We start from the raw sequence: 19,717 nt of genomic DNA, 5'->3' as shown, positions 1-19,717 counted from the left end.
CACCGGGGTGGCTCAGTGAGTTAAGCATCTGCCTTCAGCTCAGGTCATGATCCCAGGGTCCTGGGATTCTGGGTGGCTCAGTGAGTTAAGCATCTGCCTTCAGATCAGGTCATGATCCCAGGGTCCTGGGACTGAGCCCCGCATTGGGCTCTGTGCTCAGTGGGGAGTCTGCCTCTCCCTCTCTCTCTCTGCCCCTCCTTCTGCTCATGCTCTCTCACTCTCTCTCTCTCTCTCTCATATAAATAAGTAAATAATCTTTAAAAAAAATAAAAAACTAATAATATGGAAATTCTAGGAAATATCCTCAATAATCCCTCAGATGTTTTCTAAAATGAAACATATCAGGTGCAAATTCCTTCATTTATTCAGCAGATCTTTAGTGAGTTCCTAAAATTTGCCAATGTATTAGGTGTAAAAGATTCATCAGTGATTAAGACAGAGTCTCTGACCTCAGTGACCTTAAATGGGAAAAACAAGACAATGAAAAAGTGCCAAATTTTAAGGATAAGAGTATGCCAGTCAAGCGAAATGATGGGAGGAGGGCGGGATAGGAAGCATTTCAAAAAGAAAGACCAGCAAATACAAAGGTGTAGAAGTAAGAAAAGGTTTGGTGTGTTCAAGCAATAGGAAGACCATATACTTGGACTATCATGACTAAAGGTGAAAATTGTATGCATGGAGGTTGAAGAGGAGGACAAACCCATGGTTAGGAATTTGGCTTTATTCTGAGAGAAATGGGATGCCATGGAAGGGTTTTAAGCAAGGGATAATATAACCTAACTTATGTTTAAAAACATCTGGCTATTTTATGAAGCATGGGTAGTTGGTATTGTCAGAAGTAAGATGAAAAGAAAAGCAACTCAGTGACTCTGGAAGTACTCCCAGGGAGAGATGGTGGTGTCCTGGAATATGGTGGTCATACAAATGGAAAGCAGTGAACTGATTTGAGATGTATTCTGGAGCTGGAACCAACAGGGAATGGGGAGAGAAAAAATTCATTGATTCTGGCTTGAATGACTCAGTGGACTGTGCTTTTGTCTCCTGAAATGGGAAAGAGGTGGGGGGAAGAGCTATGTTTTTGTCTTGTGAGATGCCTATTACACATTCAAGGAGTTTTCAAGTAGGCAATGGTGAGGCCTGGATTTAGATCAAGGTATATACAGTTGGAAGTTGTTACCCTGGGTGGTATTTAAAAGTGTGGAATTAAATGTGACCATCAAAGGATGCTGCTGAAGACATAATTATAATAAAAAAAGTGAGCAAGGACTTGGCAATAAAAGTTTTTGGTGACTTAAAAGATTGGAAAGTTTGAAGAGTGAATTAAAAATAAGGACGCAGATACACATGACTCATTCGAGGAGTTTTACTGTGGAAAGAAGGAGAAAATGAAAGTATTTCCTGGATTCAGGGGAGTATATGGTCAAGGGAGTTTTTGTTTTTTTTTAAGATGGGTGATAGAAAAAATATTTGCATACTGATGGGAATGATCTAGCAGAACTAGTGGATGTATAGCTGTGCATGAACTGAGTTGCAAAAATCCTTGAGAAGGTGAGAGGTTTGGAGCAAAATCACATGTGGAAACAATTGGTTTTGATAGACATAAAGACATTCTTGAAACTGAAAACAGAGGAAACATGTGTAGAGTTGATGGTGACACCATGATAGAATTCTGATCGAGTAATTTCTATTTTTTTAATGACTTTGAGGAAAGACCCTTATCTGAGAGGGTTAGAGAAGAGGTTTTCCAAGAAAGTTAGGTCATTTTAGAAAGTGGGAAAATGAAGTTACTTGGGAAGGGTTATAAAGTTGCTGGAAACTGGTGACCAATCATTTTAGATTTGTTTTTGTGAAGTTGAGATGAAAACAATAAGCCAATGTGTGATATTTGCTAGCAATATGTAGCCACTGTGTGGCAGGCAGACAAGAGGAAGACAACAAAAAAGAGTTGTTTCAGTTAAATACAATGAAGCTATGACGAGGAAGTTGAGGGAGTTTCCAAGAGCATGAATATAGTCATGGACCCCGGGATCTAGCCTGAATGAGAAGGAAAATGAAGACCGAAAAGGGGTGAAAAAATAATAAGACCATAATGGAGATCACAGTGATGTAAAAGAGTGAATGAAGTGGATGCTCTAGAGGGAGTGAGCTGGAAGAGAAGGATCTGAGTGGGATGTTTCCAATGGAGATTTTGGTGGTGATGCATTTATAGACAAATGCAAGGTCTTGGTTGTAACAGTAGGAATGGATGGCTAAGGGAAGAGAAGTGTATGAAAGTGAAATCAAAGACGTAGTAAGTAAACCAGAGTTTTTGATGAGTCATTCAAATGGCTGCTGAAATTCCAAGGAATGATGAATGGTGTAGGGTGGAAGGAATGTAGGTAGTCAAGTAAAAATATCATCAATAAATGAGAGGTCCTTTATAAGTAGAATCATAAAGGAGAGAAACAAGAAGGTGGATGGCAGAGCAAGATGGCATAACTTCAAAGGAATTGTGGGTTTTGAAAGCTTTCAGAGAGATAGATGGTTTAGAAGCAACAATATGGATCAAAAAGGACACCTTTCAGGTGTTTAGGCTTCTTTCTTGTCTCTGAGACAGGGGCAGAAAACAATTTCATATTAGCACCGGGAAAAGGGCATAGATGAAGAAAGCACATATCTAGCAGCTGGTTATAGACTTTTTTTTTTTTTTTTAGATTCCATTGCAGAGGGCAAAATATCTCCTTAGAAAACAGTGGGAGATAACTGTTATTTTGAGTCTGAATTCTGAATGACTGTAGACAGCCTGTACTGGCATTCTTGTACAAGAAATTGGCCACAACACATACTTGTATGGGAAAAGAACAGCACGGGTCAGGGAAAAAAATGGACAATAAGAGAAAGAAGTAAAGAGAGGTAAGAGGCTAGGGGCTTCATTAATTCTTAGTGAGGGAATTTAATATTAGAATCTTATTGTTTATTTATAGTTTTTAATGTCATTATGCTAACACATATACAATAACCTTTTAAATTTCGATTTCCTAATGTTGGGTTTAGTTATTCTCAACCACTTTTTACTTTTCTTCTCTCTACGATCCCAAGACAAATAATATCTTTCGATACTGTTAAATATAGATATCTGGACTGAATTGAACTTACATGACAATTGCAGTCAAGATTCTGGAACTCAGAATGGGCAAACCAGGTAAGCCGTGCCAATTTTAGAATGTTGTTTTAATAAGGCTTATTCCTGTCTGGGTTGGCTGCATTTTACATATGCAATCACTAGGCTGTGAGTATGAAGAGTTATTGCCATGACAACCAGGACTGACTGACTTGTCTTTCAGAAATGGTAACAATTCAGCATGTTTGTAGATGATACCCGTGGTTCTCAATGACTTTCTAGAAGGTCATACAGTTTCCACAATGGTTCTCAGTCATGTGGAAAGACCACTCATAAGGAAAAATGTGAGTTAAGTTCTAGTCATGCCTCTCCATGAGCCAAATGTGGAACCTCAGGCAAGTCTACTGGGGCCTCAGTTTCTTCATCCATTTAATAGGAAGCTGTAGGCTAGATTATATAGTCTTTAAGGTTGATTATGGTTCTAAATTTCTCTCATTCCATAGATTTACATATTATGAGCATGTGGAGCAAGATAATGTATCTACTCACTCTGTAATCATGTCATCACTTCTAAACATTCTGTGAACTCTTTTTTTTTTTTTGTCTTACCTTCAGAACTGACAACCTTCTCTCCTGATTTTGATTAAAAAATAGTAACTCAAAACTCTTGGGGGTTAAAAATAATTCACGAATAAAGACAATTCTAAACATTTTTTGAGTGATTGCAGCTTTGTTGGGCTGCAAGGATATTTTTTCTCAAAGTAATGGACTTGAATGTTTCAAGTCATTTGATACACATGTTTTTGTAAACATCAGAGCATGTACTTCAACCAGCAGTTGATTTTGATTATTGTTCACAATAGAAATACGAACTAACTCTCTTTTGTGAATTTATTCTTTGTTCTTCCTGGTTGTGTGTAGTGGCTGGCAATCCATTTTAACTATCATTTATATAATAATATGATATTATATAACTGCTATCTAACTCCTGATTTTTATGTAATATAAAGCAATATTTCATAATGAACAGTTTTATCTGTTTGTGTTCAAGTGCCCTATCTCTTCATTATTTGCAAAACTAGCTATGATAGTATGGTTTGATAGTCAGATGTCCTCTTTATTCTAAAACATGGATTGACCCAAGTTTAGATGTTTTCTCGCTCAAAGGACTCTGAGAGAACTTTTCCCTAACACTTAGTCATTGCCCTTTTCCGGATCCCTCCTCCCCTGGCTTCTAATTAGGCCCTATGGGTAACCAGAATTATCCTTTCCTTGGAGTGAGGGCACATAGTACCAACTTTTTGGTTGCTTGCTATGGAGACCCAGGTATGAACTTGCTTCTTTTGGTCTATATTTCTATTGTGCCTTTGGTAGGTGACATTGACTCAGGTTTGTCTTCTGACGTTGGTCCTTCTTATCTTTTCACTCTTTCATCTTTATTTCCTATTCTTCTCTCTCTATTCCCTGCTATTTCCTTAACCTAATACCTTTTATCAGGTCTTCCAATATTTCCTTTCCCATTCCCTTATATATTCCTAGACTGTGATCTGAGTTTATATGCTTGTCTTTATTCTCATTTTACTTACAAGCTCACACCTTCATAACCACGGCAAGCTTCGTGGGCATGAGACCTCTGCAGTTACATGGACCCCACACTGAGAAGGCCTCATGCTTGGTTTAATGCTCTGCTGTTGCCAACTTGAAGTTTTTAATAAGCTTTGAACAAGGACCTCTGCCTGTTCTTTTTTGCAATGGGCCCCACAAATTATATAGCTGTTCCTGATTGTAGCTATTTTTTTCCCTTTCTAGTTGGGTAAGTGGTTTTGTTTTAGTTCATCTCTTTTTCATTCCTCATCATATTTTTTTATTTATGGCCTTCCTGTGGTACATCGTTTTGACTGCTATTTTAATATAGCCATATTTAGCTCTGTTTGTTTCTCACATCCATCAGGAACATTTAGCATTATATAAAAATAGTATATGGTCAACTTTTGATTGACCACTCTGACTAAAGGAGAAGGGAATAAGGGAATCAATGAAGATTACAATTCATATAGGGAGTAATCATTTTGGAGAACATTGTGTGGTTTTTTACCTTTGGGAGAATTACCTTTTAATTCGTGTTTGCTCAGGTTAATTGGTTTGCACTCCCTGAATACACAATAATTGGTGGTTGGGGAGCCTGCTGAGTGGCATAGACTAGCTAACCTGAGGTTAAATATCTCTGCTAATAAAAGAGATTGATTGTTCTCATATTTTTCTGTTTTTAGACATACGACAAATGAATTATTTTTTGGTTTTCACAAGTTTACTTGAGGGGGTTAGTAGGATATAAAGGCTTTTCTAATAATATTCCAACACCTTTTTTGGTTTTCACAAACCAAATGGCCTATTCTTGTCTTTTTACCTGGTGGCAGAATGAGTCACCTTACTCTGTGATACTGTCTGCCCAGAAGCACTAAAATAGTAATGAAGTCTGATGTGGCCTCAGGTTGACCTAGCTGCCCAGGTGTTAGTTATCTTGGTTTGCTTGTTTTTTTTTTTTTTTTTTTTACATATCTTCTCCTATCCCTTATTAAGTGTCAGTCACTGTTCTAACCACTTTAAAAATCCAAGCTCAATTAATCCTAGGAATTAGGTACTATTAGTTACCCCCATTCTTTGTTTGGAGAAACAGAGGCATAAATAAGTTATATAACTTTCCCAAAGACACAGTCACTAGGTGCTAACACGAGGATTTGAACCCAGGCAGTCTGTCTCAGGTCTGAGTGGCATCCTGCTGTTCTAATGCATGATCTGTTTAATTTTATCCATTCAGACCCTTAGAGAGTTGGAACCCTAGGTGACTGATGAAATAAAATCTTATCATAGTAAAGGACTTCCTAAAAGTCTCTGTTTCTTTAACTTATCTTCAGTTGGCAATTTATAATAACAAGTAAAGGAATGTGTAAAAAAACCCATGCAGACCTAGATATTAAAAGTGCATATGACTCTGAAGCAGATATATATGAGATGTGATTCTGGATCTTACTGAGATGAATTCTTGACAATATATTCCTGGGAACTAACATTAAAGAGATGCTTCACTAACTGTCACAATCCCTTTTGGAAACTTGTGATCACAGCTGGTGTCATTGCTGACATCTTTTATCTGTTGCCATACTTTTTCTTTTGGCTAGACATTACAGAGTGCGGAGTTAGATGGCCAATCAATGTGCTGCATCAGAATCAATAGATCTCAGTGAGCATTCCATTAGGCCCAGGAGCCTTTCCATTTCTCAGTCCTGTCTAGGTTTTGCACATTCTTTCATGAAGAAAGAGAGTTTGGGGATTATTTTCTCTACCTGTAGCTTCTCATGGACAAATGCATTCCCTATTATTGTAGAAATCTAGTCAATAAAGCTGTCAGAATTTAAAAAATATTGACACTAGAGCCAAGTTCAGTGTACTTAACCTCTGTAGTAAGTTCTGGGTGTGAAATATAAGAGAGGGAAATGATATTTATAGGAAAGTGCCCTGAAGTTTAAAAATAAGTTTAAAATGTTTTATGGTAGAAAAGAATCCTGACTTGAAGTTGGAGAGTTTGGATTTTGGCTTGGTTTGGCCACTAAGAATCCTGGACAGTTAATGAAATCCCTGCAAAATGAAAGGACTTAATCTGATAATTTTTAGTGTCCATAACAGCCCCCAATACTAAATTTTTTTACTTCAAAGAGTTTTATCCCCACAAGTCCATGTCAGTCCTACGTGGATAGGTACCTACAGAATTTACGGGATCCAAATGAGAAGTGGCATATGGCTATGGTTATTAAGATCTCTATCCTTTCTTTTTATGGCACCTAAGTATCTCTTCTTGTTACTTGCCCTCTCTCACAGTCTACCCCTCTCCTTGCTGATAGCAAGTCAGAACCCATATAACAGCTTTGCCTCTACTTTAGAGCTTCAGGAAATTTTCTCTGATCTCTTTCTTCAGGCAGATAGGGCTAGTGTGGTTTCTTTACCTTCTACACATCTTAATTTCTCTCTTAGAATCCTAGAGATTATGCCCACCTCAAATAACACTTTCATATATGAGTTAGGTTAAGGCTAGCAGCTGTAACAGGTGAATGTCAAGCCTCAAGTGACTTTACACAAATTGGGTATTCTTGACCAACTGGTGGCTTTCTTTCAAGCAGCTTCCTTTTAGTGTGTTGCTCTACCATCTTCTATACAAACCTTTCAGGGTCAACACATTACCCTGCAACAAGACAATGGAAGGGGAAAAACATGGAGTGTCATTAATGGAAACTTTTGATGGACCTAACCAGGAAATAATGTTTGTCCATATTCCATTGGCTACATCCAGAGTGTCTGGGAAATGTGGTCTATCTAGTTCTCTGTCTAGGAAGAAGAGGAAACTGGTTTGATGAACAGCTGGTCCAGTAGTTCTCAAATTTTTGAAGGCATCAGAATCACCTGGAAGAAGTGTTAAAACTAAGACTGCTGAGTTTCTGGTTCAGTTGGTATGGAATGGGCCCAAGACTGCATTTCTAGTAAGTTCCCAGGAGATGCTGATGCTGCTGATTCAGGGACAATGCTTTGGAGACCACTCAGCTTATGTGTGTTTGCTATACTTCTTAACACATAACATATGGACTATATTTCTTGAGGACTTCTAATCTTTACTGGAGAGAGAGAAGGGTCATCGATAGAGGAGCAGGAAACCTGGCTTGTAAGGAAGTGGGGGCTCCAGAGTATAGATGACTTGAGTTCTGGTTTTGACTCTTCTTAGCTGTGTGACCCTTGGCAAGTAACTTCATCTCTCTGAACCTTAGTTTCCTGTAACTAAGATGGGAATAGCATAATATCAGTCCCTCTTAAAACAAGGCACTATTGAAATCAGTTGAGATAATTACGGGGTAACACAATTATCTTAAAAGTGGACATCTGCATTCCTCTTTGGATAAGAACCATCTTTTGAAAGGAAAATATCTTGACAATTTACTTGGGGGTGGCAGTGCAAGTTCTGAAAGAGGAAAAAAAGGAAGTAAAACTACTCTGAAAGAGAAATGCGTGGGAGGTTGGAAGAAGCGAACGCCCACGGAGGAGAGAGGGAATGAAGTAGAAAGGGCAGCAGTTTGCCAAATCACCTTTTAGAACAGGGATAGTTCCTGTTCAGTTTTCAGTTGTTTGTGTTTCTGGATACAAAGCTTCTCTGTCTCCCTGAACTTTCAGTAAAATTGTGGTTGTTTTGTTGGTGAAAATCAGTGAAGAGAAAATGATTCTGTGTCTGGCTCGGTTCAGAGCAGAGACAAGAAGATGCCTAGGATATAGGAACAAGGTGTGAAAGTGGAGAACACACAGAAGTAGGAGCTCCAAGCTGGAATTTATCACAGAAACCTAAGCCCCTGAAAATGTGGTAAAGGCTCAACCTATGAAATTTCATGAGATTAACAATCTCAGACATTTGTGTGGGAAGGGCCAGACACGAATGCTGCAAATATATGATTAATTATTCTTAGACATACCAGAAGACATTTAAAATGATCACATTTATAGTGGTATTGCTTAAATTTTCAAATATCTTCTTATTTATTCATTCCTATATTATTGGCATTATTATGCTCTTCATTATACTTCCACTGGGCTTTTAATTTTTATTTTAAGTTTAGGTGTAGATGCATCTTCTAAAAGCTACAAAATTACCCAACAGAACAGATTGAATTTCAAGGTGAGGAAGTTTTTCTAATAATAATTTATGGCCCAAGTATAATGTGATGAAATAAGGTATTGTGTATATAGGTACCAACCTGAGACTATGTTTGCCAAGTGTTGGATCAAAAATGGGGAAAAACATTTCTAGCTTCAGTTAGAAATCTGCTTAGAATGCATCAATTATTATTTCTAAAGAATGGTGCATCGTATATACTCAGATATTTTTCAGCAAAATGGTTTAATTGGGAGCGATTCCATCTCATGTAAGATTTTGCATTTCCTTCTGAAATTAGAAGAATAGCCTCTCCCTTAATATCTAAGAAAATTATAACACCTATCATGGAATAATTTACAAAAGAGTGTACATTTTGCATTTTCACCTTTGAGAGCTATTTTTCCCCAAGCTTCTCCTTTTTGGAGTATTTGCAAATCTCTCCAAATGACAAGCACTTCCATCTTTCTGTTGGGCTGTTCCTGGGGTAGTGATTAGCAGTATCTTCACTGAATATTTAACTTCCTCAAAATTGCTTATCTGTGCCGTGGATTAGTGAAAGATCTGGGTGAGCTGTCACTACTTTACATAATTAAGTTTTTCTTGCCAAAAAAAGAAAGTAACAAAATATAGAGTGAAAGAAGCCTAAGGTTGGGCTTTTAAAACATTTTCCCTTTATGTTACTTCCCCATTTAAAATAACCCAAAACAAAAGCAAAATAGTTTGAGGAGGAATTTTATGCAGATCAGTGAGGCTGACAGCTCACATTTTCTTGCAAACCCTTAAGAATTTTCCTCCGCAGACCCCTCCACAGTCAGTGATAAATCATAAATGCCATAAAGAAAACAATTTCCCATTGTTCAAAACTGACTGGTTTGGTGTGTGGGTGAGGAGAAGGATAGGGTAGAGGGAAGTTCCATTGTAGGGAAGTTAAAGTCAGACGGAGATAACAACTCAAATGTACAGAAATGATAATTCAAGCTTCTCCTATCACTTTAAATTAGTACAAAATCATAGCACAGGATTAGGACTTAATCTCATTTTTACTCTGCAGAAAATAGGCCCCAGAATTAGAATGACATATACTCTGAATGCTTAGATAGGATGTCCAGTCACTAAGAATGTGTGGATGAACACCAACTTTGCTTGCCTAGCTGCACAGAATCTCTATTTCCCTCTCATTTCAGTGGGCTAGTATACCCAATGGGATCCCCTCCCCTGGATCTATTGAGCTTGCTGATGTCTGGGGGTGTCTTTCCCTGGTTACTGTAATAGGGAAAATTGCATTTGCTTATCTATCACAAATGAAAATCACCTAGGGAATAGAGTATTTTCAATTCTGCTACCATTATTTCAGAAGCAATCAAATGCAGAGGAATGAAAGTCAAACAGAGAAAAATGCTGATAGATTGGGCAATCTGCATGTCTCTGGGACCATCATTATTTCAGTGTTCAAGAGGAAAATACACATTTGAAAGATGGTAAATTCCATCATATGCAATCAATCATTCACCTCCTATAGCAAAAATAATTGTAGAGGAGGTAGTAGTTCAGAATTTAACTATGTAGCCATCCCTGCTTCTTTGTTTGTTTGGTTGTTTCAAGAGATACTAAATCTTCTTTAACATTGTGTGGCTATTCCTGCCCCATTAAAACACAGCTCATAGATGATTTTCAAATATTGGTATTCAATACCAATCACCTGCGAATGATGAGGTCAAAGTAAATACTGCAGCCACCAAGAGCAAGATACTTGACATTGCCTTTCTTCTAGGACATTTTGTCTTTTTATTCCAGACGTTATAAATAGATTATCTGTCTGCATTTTGTGCATTTTTTTCTACCTTTATAATCTGAAAGTGATTTTATTAATACAGTAAATCTTGGTTGACTGATACTTTAGGAAGATGCTTTTTCTGGGTAAACTAAAAGCCTGACATGGCTCTTCCTGATGTTCTTAAATATTTTATTAGCAATGTCTCTCCTCCACCCCCTTCCTATTCATAGTCTCCTTCAGTTTAATGATATAAAGCAGGTGGTAGGGTTGTCAAAACTAGGTTTCCATTAGAAACAATCTCTGAGAATGCGGTGTGTTTTCTTCCTTACTTTTCTCATTATTAGGTGTCCCAGGCTCAAAAGGCTTATATGGCAGTTTGGAGAAATATACATCCTGCTTGAAACCAATGTTCTCAGAGTTTTCAAGCCATGAAAATCAGATATCAGAGTTTTTACATTTTTTTTTTAACCTTTCAGAATGTGGATTCTGGGTTTCTCTTTTTCTTCCTAATTCTGACAAAAGCCCAATCTCTAACCCGATCTCCCTCTCCTCCCCTTCTGGTACTGGATGGAGCAGCATTAGTGAGGACAGAGTCTTGTCGTGATGTTGAGACAAATTTATCCGTCAGTCTTGATGTTTGGAGAAAAGCTGTTTAGTCACTGACAACATTTTAAATTATTGATGGGTCAGAAATTGTGTCCTTCTTAACTTTCTTTGTAACCCTTTATCCCAAATAAATTGGAGCTGGATATTCAAATTATTATTTAGTAGAGGAAACTAAAAATAGCTTTTCCTCCTTTTAGTTTTTTTGGAAGAGAGAAATAAAGAGAAAAAGGAGAAAGAAAGGTGGGAGGGTATAATGGGGATATGATACTTAAGGATCCCCTGCCTTGGAATGGGACAGCCAGAGAGTTAACATGAGTGAGGAGAGGGTTTCACTGCTTTATTTCAGCTGACTTTAAAAGTTCCATTCCCCTTCTTTCAAACCTTTTATTGAATATAATCACATACAGAAAAAGGCACATATCATAAGGACATAGCTGGAGGAATTTTCACAAATTATCACACCATGTAATCAACACCCGGTACAAAAAACAGACTTAACAGTACCAGAAGCCCATCTCACATATCCTTCCTGTTCTTACCCCTCACTCTCAAGGGTGACTACCATCCTAACTTCTAATAGCACAGATTTGCTTTGCTTGCTTTTTGTTTTTTAATATAAATGGAATAATACTTATGTACTCTTTTGTTTGGCTTCTTTTACTCAATATTGTGTCTGCAAGATTCATCTACATAGTTCCATGTAGCTTTAGATCGCTCATTTTTCTGCTACTTTTTAACTCTCTTAATTTGATATTATACTTGTGAATAGCCATTTTCTTAGAGACTTGAGTGTGGTTAATTAAGAGCACAGAATCTGAAACTAGGATGTCTGTGTTGAAAACTCAGCTCTTCTATTCGTTAGACATATATATCACCTTAGGTAAGTTACTCAAGCGTTCGTTGCCTTAATGTCCTTATCTGTAAAATGGGGGTAATGATACTATCTTCCTTATGGGATGATTCTTTAATGAGGTAGATATTAACTTGCATTAATACATATAAAGTGTTGGGGCGCCTGGGTGGCTCAGTTGGTTAAGCAACTGCCTTCAGCTCAGGTCATGATCCCGGGATCCTGGGATTGAGCCCCACAATAGGCTCCCTGCTCCTCAGGGAGCCTGCTTCTCCCTCTCCCTCTGCCTGCCACTCCCCCTGCTTGCGTGCGCTGTCTGTCAACTAAATAAATAAAATCTTTAAAGAAAATACATATAAAGTGTTTATCAGAGTGCCTGGCAAATGGACAGCATTATGGAAGTGTAAGCTTATTCTCCAATTCACACTTCATTTTCCTCCTTCTGCCATTGCTTCAATCTCTGAGCACAGAATGAGGAAATAATGTACACTAACTCACCAAGAGAAGGAAAGATGTGCCTTTGACAGAAATAAAAGAAGTTCTTGATATCATTTGCCCTTTGCTCCCACTCCATTAATTTTAGACTTAAGTACTTACATTTAATTTTCAGTGATTTACTGTTTAATTAAAAACCCTACTCACTGGAAATCAAATAATAACATTTAGTATATAGTGATGAAAATTTAATTTGCTACAAAAACTTAGTTTCTTATCAAATGATACAGAGAAGTATTAGCTATAAGAAACTTCATGATTTTATGCTTTAATTCACTTTCCTGGCCCATTCTTTACGGTTAGTATGGATAACATAGTACTGCCTTTGCAGTATTTATGGTTTGAAGTACTTTATGGGAGGGTTGAGGTGGGGAAAAGGTGGTACCACAACCTGAATGATTAGAAGTGATGGAAAATTTTTCCATCTTCCCTTCACTTTTCACCCTACTTAACCTTCCCCTGACCTTCTATTCCCACTTCCTTATGCTCAGGTCCAGGATGAGCTGGGAACAATGGTGCGATATCATTTGGTGTAAAAAAATGCATTAATAAATGCTAAATTATTTATTTCTCCTGCTTTTTTCTCTCTCTTGGTATTTCCCCAGCTAGCATTAGACTCAGGAAAGAGAGTCTCATGGACTTGAAAAATGTTTATGGAAACTGTAATGCTTTTTTTTTTTTTTTTTTAAAGATTTTATTTTATTTATTTGACAGAGAGAGACACAGCGAGAGAGGGAACACAAGCAGGGGGAGCGGGAGAGGGAGAAGCAGGCTTCCCAAGGAGCAGGGAGCCCGATGCGGGGCTTGATCCCAGGACCCTGGGATCGTGACCTGAGCCGAAGGCAGACGCTTAACGACTGAGCCACCCAGGTGCCCCTGTAATGCTTTTTATAAGAAAGACTTTAGAATGTGTATAGATATTTTTATTATTTAAATTGAACATTAAATTTCCTCAGTATATTGCTTGTGTTTTGTTATTCCTAGCAACCTGGGTCTATAAAAAACTATGTTCTAAATGCCATCAGGTACTGTTTTCCTGAGAAAGTAGTTCAAGAAAGTTCAGACAAAAATTACACTGTTATTGCCTATTGCCTTAATCTAAAAAATTATTTGTATTTCCCATTTCATTGAACATAATGTATGAAACCAGAATTTCTAGAAGACATAGGACACAGATACTATAAAGTCTTAAGTGTAACTATCTATGGAGAAAATCTTGACTAGTTTCTAACATCTGAAATTATAAACAATGTTTCAATATTACAGTGTATCTTAAAATACAAATCACTGAACATTTTGGTCAAAGTAAATAAATAACCTCCTTAGTCTCATGAGCTCCTCCTTATGTCATGAGATAGTAAGTATGCCTGTGGAAATGTGATGCCAGTAAACTCAGTTTTGAGTAGGTTTATCTTTATCAAACAAGTTTTAAATATTTAAATGAGTCAAGTTTCATAGAAATCAACCGAAGGGGAGAAAAAAAAAAAGAAAATGCAAACTCACCGTGTAATGTAATTGTACAGAATTCCCATGATCCTAGGGTCCCCTTTAGTATTTCAAGATGAAATTTGATTAGTGATATATTTTTTTAAGATTTTATTTATTTATTTGACAGAGAAAGACACAGCCAGAGAGGGAACACAAGCAGGGGAAGTGGGAGAGGGAGAAGCAGACTTCCCGCGGAGCAGGGAGCCCGATGCGGGGCTCGATCCCAGAACCCTGGGATCATGACCTGAGCCAAAGGCAGACGCTTAATGACTGAGCCACCCAGGCGCCTCTTGATTAGTGATATTAAAAGCATGTTTTAGCATCATATATTTTTGTTTTCGCTTCACATACTTACATCATCATCCATTGTTTTCAAAGTTTCTTCTTAGCTAATGTTTATGTACATGTGTTTGGGTGGAAAAAGCAATATATGGCTTTTCCACATTAGTGAATTAACCCTAATGGAACATCACTGGAATTATTTCAAAGGAGTTAGGGTAGGGTGACCCTGGTTTGCCTGGGATGGTCCAATCTTGGCACTGAAAGTCCCATGTTCTGGGAAACTCCTCAGACTGGGCAAACTGGGATAGTTGGTCACTCTAAGAAGATCTTACCTTCAAACATCTCTACCACTAGCCTGTCACAGAGTCTGAAATGGATCCTGAGTACTGTGTTTTCAGGAGTCCCATGTTAAAATGTGAACATACCAAGATACACACATGAATATTGGTTTTCATCAGTTTATACTGGGTGTATGTTTATCAGCCATGTGGTTTCTGTTTTAGACAGCAGAGAGTTGAGCCAGACAGAAGAGTAATTATTCATAGTGAGGAGAAAAGGCAAAGAACAATCATTTGCTAAGAACCTACTATGTGCTAAGGAGTTTGATGGGCTCTTAATAGAAATAGTTCAGAAACAAGCCACTGAGCCTCTGGAGAGGGTGTGATACTGGGTTGGAGAGTGGGAAAGATGAAGAGTGAATCCTCTAGAGGAGGAAAGTCATTACTTGCCTGAGTGAGGATACACCTGGGGTCAAACATAGATCTGCTCGTGGGCGCTGCATCTTTCTGACACCGTAACTGTGACCCAGCATTTTAATTTCCAACATGAGTTTTCTCATCACTAGAACTGGGCTATGACACTTTCCTCATCAGATTTTGTGTTTTGTGGAAATTAAATGAAATAATGTGTGTAAAATACTTAGGATAGTGCCTAGCTAAAAAGCAGAATATAAAAAGAAGCTGTTACTTCTGTTGCTGTTATTCTATTTGCTCCTGGGACACGCTGCTCAGAAAACTGTGGCCTCTGAGTTGGTGATATTCACTATCATTTTCAAGAGCCTATCATTCCTTTGTCTCTTTGACATGTAGGCTATTTGATGCCTTTGCTGGAAACTGCAGGGCTTACTGTTGCATCTCTGCATATGGGTATACAAATAGGAAAAAAAAACAAAACAAAAACACTGCAAAAAGCAATTGGATTTGTTTATAAAGTCATAATCACAGGAGCATTGTTTTTCTTCTATGCTCCATTCTGGGTCCTGTTCCATTAAGGTTCTCTCAGGCATCAATTCATTGCCTCCAATTTTTACCGGTTTTAAGTTACACTGAAGGTGCTATATAAACGCAAAATAATAAAAAAAGGAGAACAATTTTGGGCATTTCCATATCTATGCTATCAAAAGGACTGCAAAAAGTCTTCATTTTCCTCCACGTAGCTCTGCCTGAACGTTATTTATGGTAGTAGCGAAATAGTCAACATGGAATAAGAATTCATCCAGCTAAGACATCTCAGTTATTCATAGGTGAACCGATGGCCTAAACCAACATTACATTTCACTAGCAACATTCCAGTGATATAGTCACATAAAATTGAATTGTAATGAAATGTAACTTTCCATGTATTCATGAATTTCGAAGGGAAAAAAATAGCATTGCCTCCAATGGGTGTCAATTCGAAGTATGGTTTCCTATTTTTTTATTTAAGTATCTACTAAAGATAGCACAATATCTGTGGCAATAGGAGAACTTCCTTAATCCACTTCATTCCCCAAATAAGTATAGATGTGAACACTTGAAACTGATGTTTAAAGTCTTGACATGAATGTAAAGAGCAGAAAATCACACATTGTCAAATATGTAAGGTATAGCAAAAAGTAGCTAGTATTATCCCCTCATGTTACAAGTGAGAAATTTGCTTTGAGATTGCATACACAGATGAGTCACATCTCGGTCTTTTAATTTCAATTCTCTTTCCATTACATCGTTTTTTGTTTTGTTTTGTTTTTAAGAAAAATCTCAGCAAATTGTATTGGAATAGGGTTCTAAGGAGAGGGGGGAAAGAGAGGAGTGCCTTCCAAATTGCCAGAAAGTTCCAATGGTTTTGATTATTTTATTTTATTATTATTATTTTTAGTTTTGATGATTTAAAAATGCTGGCAAAATATAGATATAATCAATATTATCAGGAAGACCATATAAGAGGTTGAGCAAAGTAACTTTGGAATAGAATCCAAAGTGCCTAACAATTACTTTCTCTTGAATCCTGGTAAAACTTCTAAGGAAATGATATATTACTAATTATTTACCTGGTAACCTATGGGGATACTGAGTTGTTTTTGTTTTTTGTTTTTTTTTTTTTGTAGAAAATAAGGCAGTAAAAGCAGTGGTTAATTAAGCCTTATTTATTTCTGGTTCCTCACCCTATTTAGTTGAGAGTTTCTCAAAGTGAGGTCTCTAGACCACCGGCATCAAATCAGTGCAGTGCTTGTTAAAAATGTAGGTTCCTGGGCTGTCCTTCAAACTTAATGGACTAGAGTCTTTGAGGGATGGGGCTTGAGAATCAGCCCGTTAGTAACTTCCCCAGGTGATTCTGAAGTACAGCAATGCTTAAGAACCATATCTAAGTGTTACTCTTATATGTTTGATTAATGGTTTGATGAAATAAAAGATGGTCTTATGCATCACTCAGGTCTAGTGGTATTTGAAGAGGTGGCTGTACTAAGTGTTCTTTGCAGGGGATTTTTGGTTCTATTGTTAATATGGAATAAATATTTCATGTTATGTGGCAGCATCTGGAAAGCCTACCAAGAAATTTCTTGGAACACAAAGGTTGAGTCTCTAAAGCGTGGCAGTGTTGACGTAGTTCTTTTGCAAAAACCACTGGGATTTGAATAATGGACACGATGTCTGCTCGAATTCTGTAGAATCAATAGGCATACTTCAGAGATGGAAAAATGATGCCATCGAGCAGGAATTGGCAAATTTATTTTGTAAAAGCCCAGATAAATATTTTAGGCTTTATGGGCTATACTACCTCTGTTGCAACTATTCAACTCCTCTTTTGTCTTGTGAACACAGCCATGGATTTACAGAAATGAATGAACATGGCTGTGTTCCAATAAAACTTCATTTACAAAAGTTTTATTCACTGTCTGTCTTTGGCCCGATCCCTGTCGGAGAACATTTAATGTGTAATTCAATCGATATTTAAAGCCAAAAAAAGAACAATAGCACAAATATATTTTTTTTCAGATTTTATTTATTTATTTGAGGGAGAGAGAGCATGAGTGAGAGAGAGCACGCACGAGCATTCACGAGCAGGGGGAGGGGCAGAGGGAGAGGGAGAAGCAGGCTCCCTGCTGAGCGGGGAGCCCGATGCGGGACTCGATCCCAGGACCCTGGGATCATGACCTGAGCTGAAGGCAGGAGGCTTCACCAACTGAGCCACCCAGGCACCCAACAATAGCACAAATATTAAACAAATTTTGATAATCTGTATTTGTATGAGAATATTGATAAAAATAGGTAAAGTAAAAAATATGGATATGGTGTTTCTTTTGTTTTCTGTCCTTAGTTGTGATCCACTGGCCTTTTCAGGAGTAATAAAACAGTGCGGTGGCTTCTAAATATAGCCACAAATTGCCCTGTCATCAAGAGGTCAAGTCTGCTTCCACAACTCTTTAAATTGGACCTGTGATTTGCTCTGTCCCACAGAATGCTGCAGAAGTGATAGTGTTCCAGTTCTAACCCTAAGCCTTGAGAAATCTCGAAGCTTCCATTCTTGTTCTAGGAATTATGATGGAGAATGAAAATCCATGTGGAAAGGGGGCCCCAGTTGTCTCTGCCTTCCCAGCCACCTCAGTTGAGGCTCATATCTGTGAGTGAACCCAGATAGGAATAGGTAAGCCCACCTAGATTACCAAGTCACAGAATGCTGAGTTAAATCATGGTTTTTGTTTTAAACTACTACCTTTTAGTATGTTTTATTATGCAGCAGCAGATAACAGATACAAATAGGAACAAGGTCATGAGCAGAGTGTGAAGCGGGGGAGGATGTGTTTAAAATTTAAGGAGAAGTATGAAATGCAGAAGGTATACCTATGTGTCCTAGGGAAATATAATAGGGCTGCTGGAGAGTACTAGGAATTCATTTGAGGAGAATGAACTCAAAGTAGTTTAAAGTAAGGTCTATCAGAATGGTTATGTGTTTTTTGCAGTAATAGTCCAGCAGTGCAGGTGCAGGCGATAAGTGGAGTGTGTGTGTGGGTGTTTTAGCAGATGAGCATGATGAAAAGAGAGAGAGGAAAGTGAGATACGGGTTTCTGCAAGGGAGGGATTCTAATAATGAACTGGGTACAGAGGAAAGTGAGGATAGAGTGACTGTGAAGCACCTTGGATTGTTGGACCCTTTGGAGTGGGAACAAAGAACTGTTGGAAGACTCCTAGAAGGAATGAGCTGGAAAGAGAGCAGCTGGTTGCCAGAGAGTGCTATAGTTGAAATTAAAACTATGGAGGGTGGGGGATGGTAGTTTTGCCAGGAGCCAATTTGGTCCAACTGAACCACCTTACCCAGATTGCCTTCCAGTGTGTTTGTATTTAGGGAGGGTGGAAGCAGAGCAGCGGCCCTTTTATTTTTTGGTCAAGAATGGAGTGGGTGCTTTTGTAGCTCATGTACGCTGCTGCCTGTTTGCTGGCTTATCTCATTGCTGTGGGGCAGTGTCCAGAAACTGCCAACACAGCACCCCTGGATCCTCCTTCAGCTTCTCCAGCCCCTGGGTCAGGTATGTGTTTCACTCCCTCATGAAGGGCGTCAGTGTCTCCAGCAGAATGCCCAATGTAAGTTTGGAGGAGATGAGAGTCTGACACAGCTTCTGGTCTGTCCTTGTGGGTTCTAATTTGTTTTTTCTCCATTTTATATTCAGCTTCCTTTTTAACTGCCTGCCCTGTGGACTTCAGGTTCTAGCATTGGACATGAAGATAACAGCCTAACTGAAGGTCAGTACCCAGCTCCCAATTCTGTTTGACTTATCAAATTTTCAGTGGTTCTGCTCCTCTGGTTGAGGTAGAGGGGGTACAGTTTGTTTTGGTATTGATAAGCTCTAGGGTATGAACATGTGAGTGCATGTCCTTGGAAAAGAGAGGTCCAGGAACTGAAATAATCTTTGTGGATATTGAACTCAAGAATTAGGATAAAAATATTGGAAAGAATGATATTGAGCCCAGAAGCCAAAATCCCCAAGGACTGAGCAGGCCTCAAGGAGAGATCCTGTCTATAACCACTACAAGGAGGTAGAATAGGTAGTACCATCTGATGGCATAAACTCTCAAGGTGAGGGCTGAGTGAGCAGTTGTCAGTGGTGTAGACTGCACACAAACTTAGACTGGTACAGTGTATATGGAAGAGGAAGCATGTGGCTAAGTCTTGCAGAGAGTC

General features: G+C 38.2%; 1 long non-coding RNA gene across 1 annotated transcript in view; it reads left to right on the top strand.

Annotated features, from left to right (window-relative positions):
• The first annotated feature begins 481 nt into the window (after positions 1 to 481).
• The window catches only part of LOC145722360 (uncharacterized), an 80,643-nt gene continuing 61,407 nt past the window's right edge, over positions 482 to 19,717 (top strand). The window contains exons 1-4 of the long non-coding RNA XR_014146577.1: positions 482 to 3,181; positions 18,074 to 18,184; positions 18,884 to 19,064; positions 19,206 to 19,278. This is a non-coding gene — a long non-coding RNA (uncharacterized LOC145722360). The remainder of the gene's footprint in view (positions 3,182 to 18,073; positions 18,185 to 18,883; positions 19,065 to 19,205; positions 19,279 to 19,717) is intronic.

The sequence above is a fragment of the Leptonychotes weddellii genome, chromosome 6, assembly GCF_054177405.1.
Source record: "Leptonychotes weddellii isolate Sample4059 chromosome 6, ASM5417740v2, whole genome shotgun sequence".
Lineage (NCBI taxonomy): Eukaryota > Metazoa > Chordata > Mammalia > Carnivora > Phocidae > Leptonychotes > Leptonychotes weddellii.
Note: the sequence above shows the minus strand (reverse complement) of the source record. Positions and strands in the feature narration are given on the sequence as shown.